General features: G+C 47.2%; 1 long non-coding RNA gene across 2 annotated transcripts in view; it reads right to left on the reverse strand.

Moving 5' to 3' along the window:
* The window catches only part of LOC132251185 (uncharacterized), a 102,483-nt gene that overhangs the window by 16,552 nt on the left and 65,840 nt on the right, over positions 1–20,091 (reverse strand). Inside the window, exon 4 of one of the 2 annotated variants that reach the window (XR_009463068.1) lies at positions 19,437–19,535. The exons of the other annotated variant lie outside the window; for it this stretch is intronic. This is a non-coding gene — a long non-coding RNA (uncharacterized LOC132251185). The remainder of the gene's footprint in view (positions 1–19,436; positions 19,536–20,091) is intronic. 2 annotated transcript variants of the gene reach the window in all.

Raw genomic sequence — 20,091 nt, forward strand, 5'->3', positions numbered from 1 at the left:
AAGCATGTCCAACAACCATGATCCAAAACCCAAAATTTGCAGGCAAGAGCATTCAGCAAAATACCTCTGAGGCTTCTTTCTCAAACCCTTGGACTTCGGCATACCTGAAAGCAGCCACTAGGGAGGAGGATTCATCAATCTTACTAGTGAACTTTTGACTTTAGAGCATGTCTGCAAGTATGGTTGGGTAGCATATGAGGCACCTGGAGTGTTACTGGCCAGGGCCTGCCACTACTGTAGTGCAGACAAGCTGTGTAAGGCCAAACATCTGGACTGTCGTGTCAGCTCTAAGAGGGAGAACTAGAAAGAGGATTCGCACTGTAAAACTGGGTATGGAGACCCAAGTTCGGCTCAGTGCCTGAACTGAAGCAGCACACGGGGTCCAGGGAATGGGTCCCTACACAGCACTTGCTAGTGTCCAAGTAGGGAGAATGTGACCATCTATGACACCAGAAAAAATGACCAACCAAAGAATTCTTATCTAGCCCACTAGATCACTTGCTCAGCTGACAACCTGTATATTTGAGAAGGGGGTTGGACTAAATGACCTCCTGAGGTCCCTTCCAACCCTAATTTTCTATGATTCTAATTCATATTTTCAATACTTCTTTGTTGCCTGCTAAAATGTAACAAGTATCTTTTTAATTTCTGTTCAAGTTTTATAATTTTTCATTTGAAATGTTTAAAATATTAAAAAAAACCCAAAACTTTATATGAAAGCATATAAAGTTGCTAAGTGACAATGTGCTTACCTACAGCATCATTTACAAGAGCTAAGCACTGAAAAGCAAGGAAATGAGTACCTAAGGATATAATAAATCTTACACTTCACAGATGATAAGAATAATGTGTTTGTTTATTAAGTGCAAAGATGTGCATATTACATTGAAAAACAGCAACCATGACCATGAATTGTGGGGTTTTTATGTATTTCTATTATCTTGATTTTGGCATCTGAATATTTTAAGTGACATTCATAAGATGCAAATTTTAGATTATATATTAATCAATTGGCAATACAAATTTTCAGTTAAGCAGTGACATTCTATGAGAATAAAATTGTGTGTGTAGCTTTTTAGGGGAAAGATCATGTTGATTTATGAAAAAAATATGTATATAGATTATTTACTGTTGAGTCTGATCATTAAGTCACAAAGGTGCACCTCTCGTATTTTGTTAACTTCATTATTTATATTCTGGGATGACTGGTATTTACCTGGGGCAGAGTTAAGGTGTCTGATTAAATGTGTTTTTTATACAACTAGAAAATCAGACCTTCAGCACATGTAGTTAGAGGTTTAGTTTTTAAAACCTGCGTGCCTAGGTTTTTTAAGGACCAGATTCTGCCAGTTTCACTCACCTTTCTGCACCAGCAGTTCCACTGAAATGGAAGAGAATAATAAAGAAAGAAGCAACTCAGTATGGTTCTGAAGGCTATCAGAAATGGATCCTTCCCAAAACTTCCCACCTTAAAATTTTTTATTTAAAACTGATTAAAAACTGAACATGATGTCAAGGTTTGGCATATAACTTTAACTTCAAGCAGACTATTGGGATAAATTCTGTTTCATCTACTAGACATCTAGGGCTAATGCTATTCCACTTACTGATTTAGGCATTCAAATGGATGAAAATCCATCAATGCATCTATTTTTGTATCAATTGCCATCTTACTTTTAACATTGAGTAACAAAACAAATGAGGAGGTGGGAGACCAAACAACTTGTACTTACAGCTTTTCAGGGACATGAGCTGTTTTCAGAATGGGAGGGGGGAAAGGGAGCAGAGGGAGTTTGGTCTGGGGTTTTTTCAGTCCCTGCTAGAGGGTGGAGCAGGTGTACTGGAGACCCCTGAGGTGGGGGGGGGGGGGCTCCAATTCACCCACTCCACCCCCCAGTGCCAGCTGAGGAACCCCTAGAATGAGCTGCCTTTCCCTCCTCCCATTGTGAAACAGAGAGAGGTTGGGAAAGAGGAGGGGCAGTTGCTAGGGGAAACCAGCTTCAGGCTCACCGTCAACAGCTAGATTCCCGTCCCCCTGGAACCAACAGTGAACTTCTGTTTGGTCTGGGGGATCATTGTAACTCAGAATGCTTCCTGCAAAGCATTCTTAGTTACAGCAGGGAACTGCACTTCTGTCTGCACCTGTATTTACCTAAGTCCACTTTTATGCCTAACAGATTGAGTAGTATAGTCATCTGCCCCTAAATGTGTAGTTGCTAGAAAAGTTCTGGCTTAAAGGCTAGGATCAGAGAAGCATTCTACTTCACCTGTGGGGATGTATAATTCTCCTATACTTTCACTAGTATATAGGTGGGACTAGTTTACCTAGTGGTCAGCTGTGTAGGAGTGTTTCTTTACCCCCTCTAGGCACATAAGTGCCCACATTATAGGAACAGAATTGCTGTCCAGAGCCCCACAGACATCTCCCTATTCTTATAATCAGGTCACATCTGTTTCCTAGTCTGTTTATGCAATTTTATTCAATAACATTTGATATTAAATGTATCAAATACTGCCATTGTAAGTCTAGGAGCTTTTCTGAATTGCAGTTTAGTATCAGGAGAAGTTGTGGCCCAATGAAATTGAATCAGTGCAAGTCAGACCATTGCACAAAGTAATCTGAAAACAAATGGATCGCTATTTCATAGTATGACCAGTCCACTCTCCTGTGTTAGCAGCACGTGTGGCAATACGTCATACTTGAAGTGTGATTTCGGGAGATTTGTGGGGAGATAGCCAATCTTGTAGTGTGGGTTGGACAAGTGACAAATTGCTGGAATACACCTGTGAGCTTTCTTGTTCTCAGCAGAAAAAGGTCTGTTGCTACTAATCCACCAGGATTTCATTTTCTCTCTTCAAACACAAATACATCAGGTGCAGCTGGTGAACTCAGACTGCTGGGGTGGGTGGAGCATCACATGGGAGCTGGGAGGGTGGGGGTTTGCAGCTGGCTGGGCACTCTGGCCAGAAGTGGGAGGCTGCAAACTGCACTGTTCCAGGCTGGCTGCAACCCCCCACCCCTGCTCCCATGTGCCGCTCCACCCACCCCACCAGTCTGAGTTCACCAGCTGTGCCTGAAATACATACTCTTTCTTGTTAGGGATCCTGGGTCATCATTCCTGTATGAAGACTAGTACATTCTGAGCATCTATTTCAGCTCCACAGTAAGGGGTTTCAAAGAAATGGAACACTATGTGAAGAAGCTTGTTCTTTAAGTTTAGTGCAATTTATATGCAGTTTTTCCAATGCCTTTAATGCAAACTTGTACACACAACATTAAAAGGAAGGGCTCACTTCCCTGCCTGCCAATACAGCATCCACTTTCTTAAAATACGTATTCAGGCTCCTCTTGTTTATTTTCTTTCTGTGACATTTTCTCCTCTTGGATTCCCCAAGGCTTGCCTTCCACAGGAGGGTGCTTTCAGTTTGGCTTGGCCTGGTAATTTAGGGCACTGTTCTGTGATGCAACCTGGACAGACCTAATCACATAGCGTGTGAATGCAGCTATGTAAGGAATTTAGGCATGTAAACATGAGTCACACCATTGTATGAAGACAAGTTGAGTGTTATTAGATGACTTGGATACCTAAAAACTGTGGAAGTATCACTCTTGTTAGCAGAAAGTAGGTCATGATGACATTATACTGGTTCAGAGTTATCATGAGCTTTTGTATGGAACAATCTACTTTGTCAGGTGCTATGAATGGACTGGCAGAAAGAAAAGATTTTGTATATAAGAGAAAGGGACACTGGTAAGAGGGGTAAGATGAGGTTTGATTTGTATCAGCTGAGATGAAGAAGGCAGTTAGCACCTGGATGAAACCTCGAGGGTACTGACAAGTGTGCAGCTCCCCAATCTAAAATATGGTGCTTTATGAAAGTGCCATGAGTTAGACTGACTTGACCGCAGACATAGTGGGGCTCACTAAAATGTGGTGGAATCCAACACAGGATTGGGCGGTGAACATTCAGGGCTACAGGCTGTACAGAAGGGATAGAACAGAGAGGAAATATGGGGGTGTGGCCCTCTATGTCAAAGAATAATTCACATCCTCAATGAGCAGAACTGGGACAGAGGGGGGCAGACTGACGTGCTCTGGGTCAGAATACAAGGGGATCGGGGTGGGGGGGAAAAGGACTTAATGGTATGGGTCTACTACAGACCACCCAACCAGGGAGAAGAGCTAGACTGTGAATTCTCAGGTCAGTTCATGAAGGCAGTTAAGTCAAAAGATGAAATCATCATGGGTGACCTAAACTATCTGGACATCTGCTGGGAAGAGCAGTCAGCCAGGCCTGACCACTCACATAGTTTCCTAGCTGTGTTACAGGATCTCCATCTAACCCAGGAGGTGCACAGTCCCACCAGGGGAAATGCCTTGTTAGACCTGGTCCTGGCCACAAGCGACAACCTGGTGAGGGGACTGCAGGTGCTCGATCACCTGGACGATAGCGATCATTGCCTACTGGAATTCACCATCCAGCGCAGGGTGGCAAAGGCCTGCAGCAAGACAGCATCCCTGGACTTCAGGAGGGCAGATTTCATTGAGCTAAGGAGACTAGTCAGGGAGGCACTGAGGTCCCAGAGGGGTGGGGAGTTGGGAATCCGAGAAGAGTGGTCGTTCCTGAAAGAGATGATCCTTCAAGCCCAAAGGGTGGCAATCCCAACACGGATCAAAGGGGGCAAGATTGCTCAAAAGCCCCCATGGCTCACCAAATGCATCCAGAAACATCTCAAAGCTAAGAAGGAAGCATACACCCAATGGAAGGGAGAGGCCATCACCAGGGAAGACTGTACCTCCGTTGCTCAGGATTGTAGGGGGGTCTGTTAGGGAGGTCAAGGTGGAGACGGATCTGAGACTAGCAACCTGGATCAAGGATAACAAGAAATCATTTTAAATACATAGGTGGTAAAAAGAAGGTTCTGGGTAACATGGGGCCTCTTCATGACATGCTTGGAAATCTGGTGGTCTCACCAGATGACAAAGCTAACCTATTTAACAATTTCTTTGCCTCCATTTTTCTGAGCAAGTTCCAGGTCATCCCCCCCACTGGGATTCCCAATGGTCCCAGGGGAGGCACAGCCAGGCCCAGGGTCAGAGAGGACCTAGTCAGGGAACTTCTGGTGGGACTGAACGTGTTCAAATCAGCAGGTCCTGATGACCTCCTCCCTAGAGTGCTGATGGAATTAGCAGAGGTCATTGCGGGACCCCTGGCACAGCTTTATGAGCACTTGTGGTGCTCTGGTGAGGTGCTAGAGGACTGGAAAAGTGCCAATGTGGTCCCCATTTCCAAAAAAGGGAGGAAGGAGGACCCAGGAAATTATAGGCCAGTTAGTCTTACCTGGGTCCTGGGGAAGCTCTTTGAGAACATTATCCAGGAGCACATCTGCGAGGGGCCAGCAGGGGAGTGTATGCTTTGGGGCAACCAACATGGGTTCATTAGAGGCAGGTCCTGTCAGACCAACCTGGTGGCCTTCTACGACCAGGTCACAAAATCCTTGGACGCAGATGTCGCAGTGGACGTAGTCTTACTGGACTTTAGGAAGGCCTTCAACACTGTCTCTCACCCCATTCTTGTTAAAAAAAAAAGAGGAGATTGTGGTGTCGATGCCTACACAGTCACCAATTGGCTGGAGGGCTGCACCCAGAGAGTGGTGGTGGATGGGTCATTTGCAACCTGGAGGGATGTGGGCAGTGGGGTCCCCCAGGGCTCGGTCCTCAGGCCTGCACTGTTCAACATCTTTATCAGTGACTTGGACGAGGGGGTGAAAAGTACCTTGTTCAAATTCGCAGTTGACACTAAGATGTGGGGAGAAGTGGGCATGCTAGAAGGGAGGGACAGGCTACAACTGGATCTGGAAGGTTACAGGGGTCAGCGGATGAGAATAAGATGGGAGCACCTAGGGAGAAAGAACCAGCAGCATACCTACAGGCTGGGGAACTCCCTTCTTGTCAGCACAGAGGCAGAAAAGGATAGACTCCAAGATGAATATGGGCTGCCAATGTGGGGATGCAGTCAGGAAGGCTAACCACACCTTGTCATGCATCCACCGATGCATCACAAGCATGTCTGAGGAGGTGATCCTCCCCCTCTATATGACATTGATCAGGCCGCAGTTGGAGTACCGTGTCCAGTTCTGGGTGCTGTACTTCAGGAGGGATGTGGCCAGCATCGAGAGGGTCCAGAGGAGGGCCACTCACATGATCAGGGGGCAGCAGGGCAGGCCCTACGAGGAGAGGCTATGAGACCTAAACCTGTTCAGCCTCCACAAGAGAAGGCTGAGAGTGGATCTGGTGGCCATCTATAAATTGGCCAAGGGAGACCAGCAGGCAATGGGAGAGTCCCTCTTCCCCCGAGCACTACCGGGAGTAACAAGGAATAATGGCCATAAGTTGACGGAGAGTAGATTCAGGCTAGATATCAGAAGGCACTACTTCACAGTCAGGGCAGCTAGGATCTGGAACCAACTTCCAAGGGAAGTGGTGCTCGCTTCTACCCTGGGGGTCTTCAAAAGGAGGCTAGATAGACACCATGCCGGGGTTGTTTGACCCCAGCATTGTTTCCTGCCATGGCAGGGGGTTGGACTTGCTGAACCTATTCAGCCTCAGCAAGAGGAGGCTGAGGGGGGACCTGGTGGCTGCCTACAAGCTCATCAGGGGAGATCAACAGCAAATAGGCAGAGCCCTTTTCTCCCCAGCACCACCTGGGGCGACAAGGAACAATGGTAATAAGCTGATGGAGAATAGGTGTAGGTTAGAGATCAGAAGGCAATATTTTACAGTTAGGATGGCCAAAATCTGGAACCAACTTCCCAGGGAAGTGGTCCTCGCCCCTACCTTGCGCAAATTCAAGAGGAGGTTGGACGATCACTTGTCTGGGGTCTTGTGAACCCAGCATTCATTCCTGCCTGTGGCAGGGGTCAGGCTAGATGATCTGTTCAGGTCCCTCCTGACCCCAGCTACTATGAAATTATGAAACTATCTCCTCAGGTCCCTTCCAACCCTACTAACTATGAAACTATGATCCAATAGACATTCACTGTTGGGTTGGGAGGAAGGGAGATTGAGCTCTGCCTTGGAGCTGATCCAGGTGAGGAGTTGTGTTTCTGCAGCTTTTCTCCCCTAGTCCTGCCACCACCCCCCAGCTCCTGTGCTGTCTGCATAACGGGAAGGTGGGAGAAGGAAGTTGTGGGGGAGCTTGGGCTGGGGTTTGCGCAGCCCGCACTGAAGTGGGAGTCGGTGGATTGGAAAGCCCCTCTGCCTTGGGATGGCTCTAATCCACCCACCCCCACTCTAGCACAGTCTGAGCAAACCCCAGCCTGAACTTCCTCCCCTCCCATCCCCTCTCCACCCACCCTCCCTTTTGTGCAGGCAGCACTGGGGACAGTGTTAATCTGAACCCTCATAAATGAGGGCTAACTTGTCATGCAACTGGGGACCTTTAAAGCTCTCTGAAGCTGTGCACTTTTGTGAAGGCACAGCTATAGAGTGCTTTCAAGCAGCTGATTATGTGACAAATCAGAATCATAGAAAATTAGGGTTGAAAGGGACCTCAAGAGGTCATCTAGTTCAACCACCTTCTAGGCCATTTCCAACTAGATCATTCCAGCCAAGGCTTTGTCTAGCTGAGTCTTAAAAACCTCCAAGGCTGGAGAATCCACAACCTCTCTGGGTAACCTGTTCCAGTGTTTTACTTCCCTCCAAGTGAGAAAATTCTTCCTGATGTCTAATCTAAACTTCCCTTGCTGCACTTGAGACAAATATATCTTTCATCTGCACCCTGAGTTAACATTTTGTCCCCACAACTGGCTTCTGACTAATATGGCTAAGCACCTTTGTGTTCATGTTAACAATGAAGTAGAATTTTATCTCTGAAACGTCATGAATATTTTTGCCTTGTTTCTGTTCCCTCTTCCTTCTGTACACAAAAACACAAGGACTTTATCAAGTTATGCAGAATCTTAGATATTATATGTTTCAAATATATGAATTGCCTCCATTAATAGGAATGGGATACTAACTTGTAAAGGAAATTAATTGGGTGTTATCAGTTACAGAAAACAAGGGGATAGTGGGCTAAATTGGTAGTTTTAAGCCTTCTGCCTAATAGAATTTTTTTTACATAGCAATTTATTAAGCTGTGGAACACAATGCTACTTGGTCATCATTTAGGCAAGAGCTTAGTTGGATTAAAAAGTGGAATAGATTTTTATATAAATAAGGAGAAAATCCACAGCTATATCACAGCCAGGACCAGAGCAGCTTGCAGCGAACCGGTACCAGCTTCTCCAGTCCGACTGGTGAACAGGTACGAGGCCCTGGCGACCCTGCAGGAGATGGAAGGGGAGGAGGAAACCCTTGGGCAAGAAGAAACACCGCGTTCTTCACACTCCAAACAGATCAAGAGATCCACGAGGACCCAGAGGAGGAGGCGGTGAGTGCTCGTCATAGGCGACTCCATCCTGAGAGGTACGGAAGGACCCATCTGTCGCCAGGACCCCTTGGCATGAGAGGTATGCTGCCTCCCTGGAGCAAAGATTCGGGATGTGACGGAGGTAATCCAGGCCAGGATCAAGCCCACCGATTACTACCCCATGGTCCTAGTCCACGTGGGTACTAATGATGCGGCCAGGAGAACCCCCGATCACCTGATGGCGGACTACAGTGCTCTGGGTGGCGAGCTGAAGGAGTTCGGTGCACAGGTGGTTTTCTCTTCCATCCTACCAGTGACCGGATGAGGAAGACGGCAGGAGAACTGCATCAGAGAGACCAACTGGCGGCTTCGGCAGTGGTGTCTCAAGGCAGGCTTCGGATTCCTGGACAATGACCTGCACATCACGACGAGGGACATGCTCAGCTGGGATGGGCTTCACCTGTCCCCCAAAGGTAAGCGTGTGTTTTCTTCTAGGTTGGCAGATCTCCTCCGGCGGGCTTTAAACTAGGCTCGTCGGGGGGAGGGGAGTACGAGGGCAGGGGAAGCTGCGGACCACCAAACCATGTGGCACCCACAAGGACAGCCCAGCCTGAAGAAGGAGAACATTGGAAACCTGAAAGCCATGGGGAGACCAGCACTACAGAACAGGTAAGGAACAAGAAGGTAAGAAACAATGGGCCCCTTGGGACTTGGAGCGGGGGGGCAGCAAAGGCACCAGTCGCAGGGCTCAAGTGCCTATATACTAATGCTAGGAGCATGGGGAACAAGCAGGATGAATTAGCGCTCCTGCTTGCACTAAACACCTATGACTTAGTGGGGCTAACAGAGACCTGGTGGGATTCATCCCATGACTGGGCGGTACATATTGAGGGCTATAGATTGTATAGAAAGGACAGGTTGGGGAAGAAGGGGGGGGGTTGCACTTTATTCAGTGAGTAATATACATCAACCCTCATCAAGACAGAATCCAAGGTTGAGGAAGTAGAAGGATTGTGGGTTAGGCTACATGGGGGGCAAGGAGAAAGGGTGGTAGGGGTCTGCTACAGACCCCCACACCAAGGGGAAGAAATAGATGTGGGGCTCCTGAGGCAACTCTCGGAGACCATAAAAGCTAAAGAGGCGGTAGTCATGGGGGACCTAAACTACCCGGACATCTGCTGGGAGATGCAGACAGCAAGGTCCCACCGCTCACGCAGGTTTCTAACCTGTATACAGGACCTCCACCTGACACAGGAGGTGCATGGTCCCACTAGGGGGAATGCCATACTGGATCTGGTATTGGCAACAGGAGATGACATGATAGGGGACCTCCAGATCGGTAGCCATTTGGGAGACAGTGATCACCTAATAATAGAATTCAACATAAGACGGCGAGTGGGTAAGGTAACTAGTAGGGTGAAAGTGCTAGACTTTAGGAAAGCTGATCTCAATGCACTCAGGCGATTAGTCAAGGAAGCACTGCAGAGTAGGAGTTTTGAAGGGATGGGAGCCCAAGAAGGGTGGCTGTGCCTAAAGGAAACGATCCTTCGGGCACAAAGCAAGACGATCCCCGAGCGAGGCAAAAAAGGGAAAGGGGCCAGGAGGCTTCCATGGCTGACCAGAGAAATCCAGGGCAGCCTAAGGGCCAAAAGGGGAGCACATAAAAAGTGGAAACAGGGTGAGATCACTAAAGATGAATATACCTCCTCTGCTCGTGCTTGTAGGGAGGCAGTTAGACAGGCCAAAGCTACCATGGAGCTGAGGATGGCAACCCAAGTAAAAAACAACAAGAAATTGTTTTTTAGATATATTGGGAGTAAAAGGAAGGCCCAGGGAGGAATAGGACCCCTGCTAAATGGGCAGAAACAATTGATGACAGATAGGGGGGACAAGGCTGAACTCCTCAACGAGTTCTTTGCCTCAGTGTTCCTAAGTGAGGGGCACGACAAGTCTCTCACTGGGGTTGTAGAGAGGCAGCAGCAAGGCGCCAGACTTCCATAAGTAATCCTGAGGTGGTGCAGAGTCATTTGGAAGAACTGGATGCCTTTAAATCAGCAGGCCCGGATGGGCTCCATCCGAGGGTGCTGAAGGCACTGGCCGACATCATTGCAGAGCCACTGGCAGGAATATTCGAACACTCGTGGAGCATGGGCCAAGTCCCGGAGGACTGGAAAAGGGCTAATGTGGTCCCCATTTTCAAAAAGGGGAGGAAGGAGGACCCAGGCAACTATAGGCCAGTCAGTCTCACCTCCATCCTTGGCAAAGTCTTTGAAAAAATTATCAAGGCTCACATTTGTGAGAGCCCGGCAGGGCAAATTATGCTGAGGGGAAACCAGCACGGGTTTGTGGTGGGCAGATCGTGCCTGACCAATCTAGTCTCTTTCTATGACCAGGTTACGAAACGCCTGGACACAGGAGGAGGGGTAGATGTCGTATACTTAGACTTCAGGAAGGCCTTCGATACGGTATCCCACCCCATACTGGTGAACAAGCAAAGAGGCTGTGACTTGGATGACTGCACAGTCCGGTGGGTGGCGAATTGGCTACAGGGTTGCACCCAAAGAGTCGTGGTGGATGGGTCGGTCTTGACCAAGAAGGGTGTGGGCAGTGGGGTCCTGCAGGGCTCGGTCCTTGGACCGATACTCTTTAATGTCTTCATCAGCGACTTGGACGAGGGAGTCAAATGTACTCTGTCCAAGTTTGCAGATGACACAAAGCTATGGGGAGAAGTGGACACGCCGGAGGGCAGGGAACAGCTGCAGGCAGACCTGGATAGGTTGGACAAGTGGGCAGAAAACAACAGGATGCAGTTCAACAAGGAGAAATGCAAAGTGCTGCACCTAGGGAGGAAAAATGTCCAGCACACCTACAGCCTAGGGAATGACCTGCTGGGTGGCACAGAGGTGGAAAGGGATCTTGGAGTCCTAGTGGACTCCAAGATGAACATGAGCCGGCAGTGTGACGAAGCCATCATAAAAGCTAATGGCACTTTATCGTGCATCAGCAGATGCATGACGAATAGGTCCAGGGAGGTGATACTTCCCTCTCTATAGGGCGCTGGCCAGACCGCAGTTGGAGTACTGCGTGCAATTCTGGGCCCACACTTCAAGAAGGATGCAGATAACCTGGAGAAGGTCCAGAGAAGGGCAACTCGTATGGTCAAGGGCCTGCATACCAAGCCCTATGAGGAGAGACTAGAGAAACTGGACCTTTTCAGCCTCTGCAAGAGAAGGTTGAGAGGCGACCTTGTGGCTGCCTATAAGTTCATCACGGGGGCACAGAAGGGAATTGGTGAGTATTTATTCACCAAGGCGCCCCCGGGGGTTACAAGAAACAATGGCCACGAGCTAGCAGAGAGCAGATTTAGATTGGACATTAGGAAGAACTTCTTCACAGTTCAAGTGGCCAAGGTCTGGAACGGGCTCCCAAGGGAGGTGGTGCTCTCCCCTACCCTGGGAGTCTTCAAGAGGAGGTTAGATGAGTATCTAGCTGGGGTCATCTAGACCCAGCACTCTTTCCTGCTTATGCAGGGGGTCGGACTCAATGATCTATTGAGGTCCCTTCCGACCCTAACATCTATGAATCTATGAATTAGATGCTGTGAAATGATAAATATTTTATTCTCTATGTATCCAATATAATTTTTCTTACAAATTCCTCTTAAGATATCGATAAATGTCAGAATCTAGAAAAGCTGGCAATAGATAGAGGCCCATACAGGAAAACTGAATGTCAACTAAGATTTTAAGAAGTAAAAGACTAAGAATAAAAGTACTAATGTACAGCTTTTCATCCAGATTGTATATGACAAAAAAGCCATTTAAAATTGTACTGTTTGCAGCCATTGAGCATAAAAACTATTTAAAGAAAATATAAACAGCTCTCTGAGGTTGAAGTTACCCATTACACTTAGCTAATATTAAACTTAAATAATAGCAAATAATATGAAGGGCACTTAAAACATGAGTGTCCATACATTAAAGCTTGTTAACTTATGCTAAGTGCCCTGTGAGCATCTCAAAATTATGCCACTTCAGGCGATGGTTAACTGGGTTGTGCTACCTAGCTTGTGTTAGAGTAACTTCAGTCTCCTTCACGGATATAAAATGAGCAATTTGCAGTCCGTCAGCATCCCAGGATGCATGGCTCCTGCCTCCCCCCCCCTCCAGAGCAGGGATAGAGCTCAGGTGTCCTGACTCCAAACCAGGCCACTGCTCGCTAACCCTCTAGTGGCAAGTCAGAGCGGTGCAGGCATGTGACTTCCCACAGCCTGTTCTAACATTATTAACACAGCTTAGTGTTCTACAGATTTGGTATCTGGGAAATGTACAAGCTGGAAAGGAAAGACTTTTTTTGGTTTAAAAAAAAAAAAAAAAAGCTTAATCAAGCCCAACAGGTAATAAAACTGACTCCAGAGGGCAACATCCTGATTTTGGAATTGAGAACCGATGATTATGTTTAGGAATTTTCTGCTTGTTGACTCATCACATGATGATTATGTAAAGGCTGATTACTTGATGAAACAGAATCATTTACTCTTTTTTAGCCCCTTTACAGTAACTAAATGAGTAATGATGCCAGAGAAAAATAAGTTTCTTTATGTCAGGCTACAGAAAACTGTGCAATATTGAATAATAGATTTTTACTATAATGATGGACTGTTCTAATAATCAGCTTTTGTTCTGTCCTTAAGAGTAACCATAACAGCAGATTAGCAGCTGCCACAGGGAAACCACCAAAGAGTGTTCGCATTTACTTGTTCTGTCACCTTGTTCTTGCAAGGTTTCGAGTGTTAAGGAGGGCTGCTGTTAAGTGACCTTAGTCTATATGTGTTCGCCTTTGTCCTCAGTCTTGACCCCTTTCACTGACATTTCAGTAATGCAACAGGAGTGGAATTATAGCATATTTTATGTTACGACCATATTTTGCATATTTTAAAAGGCAGGGCAACATGTCTCTCAGTTGGGCTCCGCACCAGAGGTAGCTGCGGTTAGAATAGCCCTGTATGTGTAGCATGTAAGCTACAAAGCATATTAGGATCCTTCAGACATAAAAGTAACTATATAAAGGTAAAATATTGAATAAAAGAGAAAAACAATTATGAATATTGAGGATCTCTTGGAGAGGACATGGTCTTTGACTCCACAGATCCATGTGCAATATATAGTACCCCATGTTTTATGTTGCTCATTTAGCCAGACAGTTTAACAACCTGCAGCTAAAATTCACAGAATTGGATTGAGATTTAGTATTCCCCTTTGGTTCCTTGAAATAATAGATTCATAGATTGTTAGGGGCTGGAAGGGACCTTGTAGATCATCAGTCTCCAGTCTCCCTGCATGAGGCAGGAAAAGACAACTGGGGTCAAGTGACCCCAGTGAGGTGAATGTCCAGTCTCTTTTTGAAGATTTCCAGGGTAGGTGACTGCACTACCACTGGAGGGAGTTTATTCAACAGTCTAGACACCCTGATTGTGAAGGAGTTTTTACTAGAATTGAGCCTGAAGTGGCCTTTCAGGAGTTTGCATTCATTGCTCCTGGTCTTCCCTGGGGATGCCCTAGTTCACCGAGTTCTTGATGTACTCTCCTGATGTAGCAGTAAGCTGCTACCAAGTCCCCTCTCAGCTTTCTCTTCTGTAGGCTGAAGAGACCCAAGTCCCTCAGCCTCTCCTCATATGGCTTATCTTGCAAGTCCCTGATCATACGGGTGGCTCTTCTCTGGATACTCTCAAGTTTTTCCATGTCCTTGTTGAAGTGCGGCGACCAGAACTGGATGCAGTACTCCAGCTGCGGTCTCACCAGTGTGGAGTACAGTGGCAGTATCACTTCCTTAGTTTTGCATGAGATGCAATGGTCAATGCATGCCAGCATGTTGTTTGCTCTGCTGGCCACACCATTGCACTGCCAGCTCACATTCATGCAAGGGTTGATTGCTACCCCTAGGTCCCTTTTGGCCATGGTGCAAGTCAAATTGTCGTCACGGAGCCCGTCGGTATGTTGGGGATTGTTTGCCCCCAGATGGGGCACCTTACACTTCTGAGTGTTGAACTTCATCTGGTTCCCGTTTGCCCAGCACTTCTGCTTGTTCAGGTCTGCCTGTATCTGCAGCCTATCTTCTGGCATGGCCACAGTCCCCCATAACTTGGTGTCGTTTGCAAACTTGGCCAGCAAGCTTTTCACCCCCACATCCAAATCCTTGATAAAGATGTTGAAAAGCACTGGTCCAAGCACAGACCCCTGAGGGACACCACTGGCCACTTCTCACCAGGATGATACAGATTCGTTCATAAAATTCTCTGGGTCCTATCGTGCATCCAATTTTTCACCCACTGAACTGCTGAGCAGTTAAGCCCATAATCTTCCAATTTTTCCACAAGGATATTGTGGGATACTGTATCAAAAGTCTTTTGGAAGTCTAGGTATATAATGTTGATCTTCTCTCCCATGTCCAGGTGGCAAGAGACCTGTTCATAGAAGGAGATGAGATTGGTAAGACAAGACCTACCCATGATGAAGCCATGCTGGCTGTCATTCAGAATCTTACCCTCAAAGACCGTATTGTACATAGATTCTTTAATGAGTTTTTCCAGGATTTTCCCTGGGATGGAGGTTAGGCTGATTGGCCTATAGTTGCCCGGGTCCTCCCTCATCCCCTTCTTGAAGATGGGCACAATGTTGGCCCTCTTCCAATCCTCTGGGATCTCCCCTGTGTGCCACAATTTCTGAAAGACTTTTGCCAGGGGTTCTGCAATGACCCCAGCCAGCTCCATCAGCACTGTTGGGTGAAGTCCATCTGGTCCTGCTGACTTATAAATGTCTAGCTTTTCTAGTTGGTTTTGCACCAGCTCAGCATCCACAGTGGGAAGGCTATCATTCCCACCATGCCCCCTGTGATCCTTATCTCGCTTGTTTTTCCCCCTGGTCCAGTGAAATGCTGAAGCAATGTGGGAATTCAGGGTTCATTTTTTTCCTGAGTGTCCATTACCAACTGTCCTGAGGTGTTAATCAGGGGCCCCATGCTTCCATTTGTTTTCCTTCTGCTCCCTACATCTAAGGAAGGACCTTTTTCAAATATATAGGGAGGATGAAGAAGGCACCGGGAAATGTGGGGCCCCTGCAAGATGCGCTGGGCAATCTGGTGGTTGTGCCAGAGGAGAAGGCAGACCTCTTTAACAAATTCTTCACCTCTGTTTTCTTGTGCAGGGACTGGGACTCCCCCACTGTGTTTCAAGATGGACTCGAGGAGAACACCTCAAGACCAGAGGTTGAGGAGGACCGGGTTAGAGTGCTTCTGGAGGGGCTGGATGTGTTCAAGTCAGCAGGTCCAGATGCTCTCCACCCCAGGGTGTTGAGGGAGCTAGCAGGGATTATTGCTGGGCCCTTGGCATGGCTTTATGAGCGCTTGTGGTGCTCGGGCCAGGTGCCAGATGATTGGAAGATAGCCAATGTGGTCCCCATCTTTAAAAAAGGGAGGAGGGAGGACCCGGGCAACTATATAGTTCCGACAGTCTTACCTCAATCCTGGGGAAACTCTTTGAGAAGATCATCAAGGAGCACGTCTGTGATGGGCCGGCATCGGGGATGATGCTCAAGGGCAACCAGCACGGTTTCATTAGAGGCAGGTCATGTCAGACCAACCTGATTGCCTTTTACGATCAGGTCACAAAAGCATTGGATGCAGGTGTTACCATGGATGTAGTCTTTCTGGACTTCAGCAAGGCCTTTGACACCGTCTCCCACCCCATCCTCATTAAAAAACTAGGCGACTGTGGCATCGATGCCTACACAGTCAGATGGATCGCTAATTGGCTGAAGGGTCATACTCAGAGGGTGGTGGTGGACGGGTCATATTTGACCTGGGGGGAAGTGGGCAGAGGAGTCCCCCAGGTCTCGGTTCTTGGGCCAGCACTGTTCAATTTCTTTATGAGTGATTTGGACGATGGGGTGAAAAGCAACTTGTTCAAATTTGCTGATGATACCAAAATTTGGGGTGAGGTGGGCACACTAGTAGGGAGGGAAGGACTGCAGAAAGACCTGGATAGGTTGCAGGGGTGGGCTAACAAAAACGATGCGTTTCAATACGGACAAGTGCAGGGTGCTGTACTTGGGCAGTAGTAACCGGCAGCACACTTATAAGATGGGAAACTCCCTTCTTGAGAGCACGGTGGCAGAAAGGGATCTTGGAGTCATCATTGACTCCAAGATGAACATGGGCTGACAATGCGAGGTCACGGTCGGCAGGGCTAACCCTACGTGCATCCACAGGTGCATCTCAAGTAGGGCCAAGGAGGTGATTCTCCCCCTCTACGCGACAGTGGTCAGGCCACAGCTGGAGTACTGTGTCCAGTTCTGGGCGTCCCACTTCAAGAGGGATATGGAGAACATTGAGAGGGTCCAGAGAAGGGCCACCCGCATGATCCGGGGACAGCAGGGCAGACCCTACAATGAGAGGCTATGGGACCTGAACCGGTTCAGCCTTCACAAGAGAAGGCTGAGGGGGGACCTTGTGGCCATCTATAAACTCACTAAGGGGGACCAGAAGGGTTTGGGGGAGACCTTGTTTCTCCTAGCGCCCCCTGGGATAACAAGGAATAATGGCCACAAGTTGTCCGTAAGAACTACTTCAGTTAGGGTGGCTAGGATCTGGAACCAACTTTCAAGGCAAGTGGTGCTGGCTCCTACCCTGGGAGTCTTTAAGATGCAGCTCGATGCCTACCTGGCTGGGGTCATTTGAGCCCAATTTTCCTCCTGCCCAGGCAGGGGTTGGACTTGAGGCTCTACAAGGTCCCTTCTGACCCTGCTTCTATGATTCTATGATTCTTATTGTCCTTGACTCCCTTGGCTAACATAAACTCAGTCACTGCCTTAGCTTTCCTAATTTTTTCCCTACAAGTGCAGACCACTGTTGTATAGTCCTCCTTGAGGACTTTCCCTCGCTTCCACTGTGTGTATACCTCTTTTTTTCTTTTTCAAGAGGACCATGATGTCCCTATTGAGCCAAAAGGGTTTGCCAGCCCTTCTGCTACCTTTCCTCTTCATGGGAATGGTTTTCTTTTATGCTTTGAGGATCGTATCCTTGAGGAATGGCCATTCTTCATGCACCCCATTCATCTTCCGTCCCTTGTCCCTCATTGCCTCCCTCATTGCCTCCCCTGAGCTTGTTGAAGTCAGCATTTTTGAAGTCCAGGACTTCAATCCTACTAGTTGATTTGTTAACCTTGCAGCAGACAGTGAACCTGATGATCTTATGGTCGCTGTTGCCCAGGCTACCCTCAATGTTCAAGCCACACACCAGATCATCTCCTTAGGCCAAGACCAAGTCTAGGAGAGCAGTACCTCTGGTTGGCCCTTGCACTTCCTGGGTCTGAAAGAGCTCCTCAATTACAGTTAAGAAGCTACATGACTAATCCAACCTAGCCAAGTGTTCCTCCCAATCTATGTCTGGGTAATTGAAGTCTCCAATGACAACCAAGTCCCTTGCATGTGCAGCCTCTGTCAGTTCTTGAAAGAACTCCAAATCAAGCTCCTCCCCTTGGTTCGGTGGCTTGTAGTAAACACCCACAGTTAGGTCTCTCTCACCTTGCCCCCCCCCTAAAGCTTGACCCAGAGGGTTTCAAGCTGCTTATCTTTGGACCATTACCTGTTCTTATTTTCTTAAATAAAGTTCTATTTTTTCAGTAGTACTTGGGACAGACTGAAATGCAACACTAACATTGCCAATTCAGTGCCAGAGGATTCCCCTTTAAATGTGTAGACAAGCCAATATAATTGAAAATCCCTTCCTTAATACAAAGCATACACACTCTGCAGAGGTGTAGAATATCAAATCTCTAAGAGTAATAAAATAATACAGTGTGGGGTAATAAAAATATAACTGCAAAAAAATGAATATTTATGTGACTTAAAGTTCAAGAACTCTTGGTTTCAAAACATTTTGGCCACTACAGATGTTGCCAATAGTTATGATGCATGTGTGTCACTGCTTCTAATTTTTCTAATGTAAATTAATCGGGGTCTAACCCTTGGGACTCTTAAAAGAAGAGAATGTGTTCGCCATGCAGCGAAGAGAGTTAAAAAAACAAACTTATAACTTGTCTGTTGCAAACTATAGACCTTACCCTCCTACCCTCAAAATAGTCTTTACACCTTCATGCTTTCAGGAGAGTTATAAACTTCTGAGGACTAGTAATCCTGCAATGTGCTTCTTACATTCAATAGGTGCTGTATGTTCTCTGACAACGTTTTTAAAGCATTCCTAATACCTACCTAGAGTCACAGTGGGCACATCTACCTGAGACACTATGGCGATGTAGCTTGTTACTATGGCAATGTAGTGTCAGTGGGCATGAGCCATGATGCTGATGCTACTGCACAGTAGGGTCAGAAACAACCAGAGCACTGCCGGGACTGCACAATAACAACTGTGCAGTTGTGTGCATGTGTAGACGTGGCTAGAGAGTACATACAAGGATTACAAAGATTAGGTGTATCTAAATGCGCAATTATACAGGTGTGCAGAAGGTTTAAATAGCCCCCAAAATGGCCTGCCTGAATGAAGTTCACTTGAGTAGGTGAACTAAATTAGGTCAAGACTAGGTGAACCCACTCTCACAAATGCTTGTACATGTTTTCAGTACAGCCCCAGGGTTGGGAATGCCCAGCCACTCACCCCGGTGCCAGGGTTGTGCTGTTTTTAGCCCTGCTTGACTGGGCTATTTTTAGCTCTCCCCCACTCCTCTACTCCTCTTCCCCCCCTCAAGCCTCTCCCCAGCCAGGCAACCTTCCCCATGGGCCCACCAGTCTCCCCTCTGTGAACTTGTGAGTGCCCCCTGTGGACCCACTAGTCCTACCCCCTAATCTTTCCCACCTCTTCCCCCCACCCAAATTACCTATACCGAACTTGTCATATGACTCCCAAGAGCAGTGAACAATTGTACACACCACCCCTGGTCTATGTACATTCACATGGCTTAAAGTAAGCCACATGAACATAGCCAGGATGCGCTGAATGACTGTACTCACCCAGAATGTTAGGATAATGAGAAGAGTATGAGTAGGCATCTGGTCCCATCCAAGAGGTGGGTCTGAAGACAGCTCCTTGGCTGACTGATATTTAGTTAGCTGGGATGGAAAGTTAAAGACGTTGTGAGTGTCAGATTGGTTATGAGGCTCATGCAGGAATGAGGAATTGGGTCAAACATCTGTACTTGCCAGCAAAACTCCAATTAGGTTTGAGGGAACTGCTTTGACAGCTGGGAGGAATATGTATGTGAGGGGGAAAGATCCCACAGCCAGAGTTTTAGCAGACTGCTTTTCCCTGAAATGGTTCTTTTTCTATTAAAATTCCCAGAACTTAGACCATGTGGGACTCAGCTGGTCTTTCTTTTGGAGACAGGAGGATTTTGCTCCACTTTTATAGAATTTGAGAGACAGACACCAAGAAATGGTTGCAGCGGATGAAAAGCACATAGCCACATAGCCTGTTTTTTATGTGCTCCTGGTTTTCCAAATGCATCTTGAGCATTAATTTCTTTCAGGCCTTTTGCGGTAGACCTGTGAAAGAACTGGCCAGCAGTGTTGCTAGCAGGATTTGGAGTTTGACAATCCTATGGCTAGAAACCATGACTATGGCCTGCTGTTTTAGGTGCACTGAATTACTGAAGGAAATCTCTCCATT

Source organism: Alligator mississippiensis, chromosome 1 (assembly GCF_030867095.1).
Source record: "Alligator mississippiensis isolate rAllMis1 chromosome 1, rAllMis1, whole genome shotgun sequence".
In the NCBI taxonomy this organism is placed as follows: domain Eukaryota; kingdom Metazoa; phylum Chordata; order Crocodylia; family Alligatoridae; genus Alligator; species Alligator mississippiensis.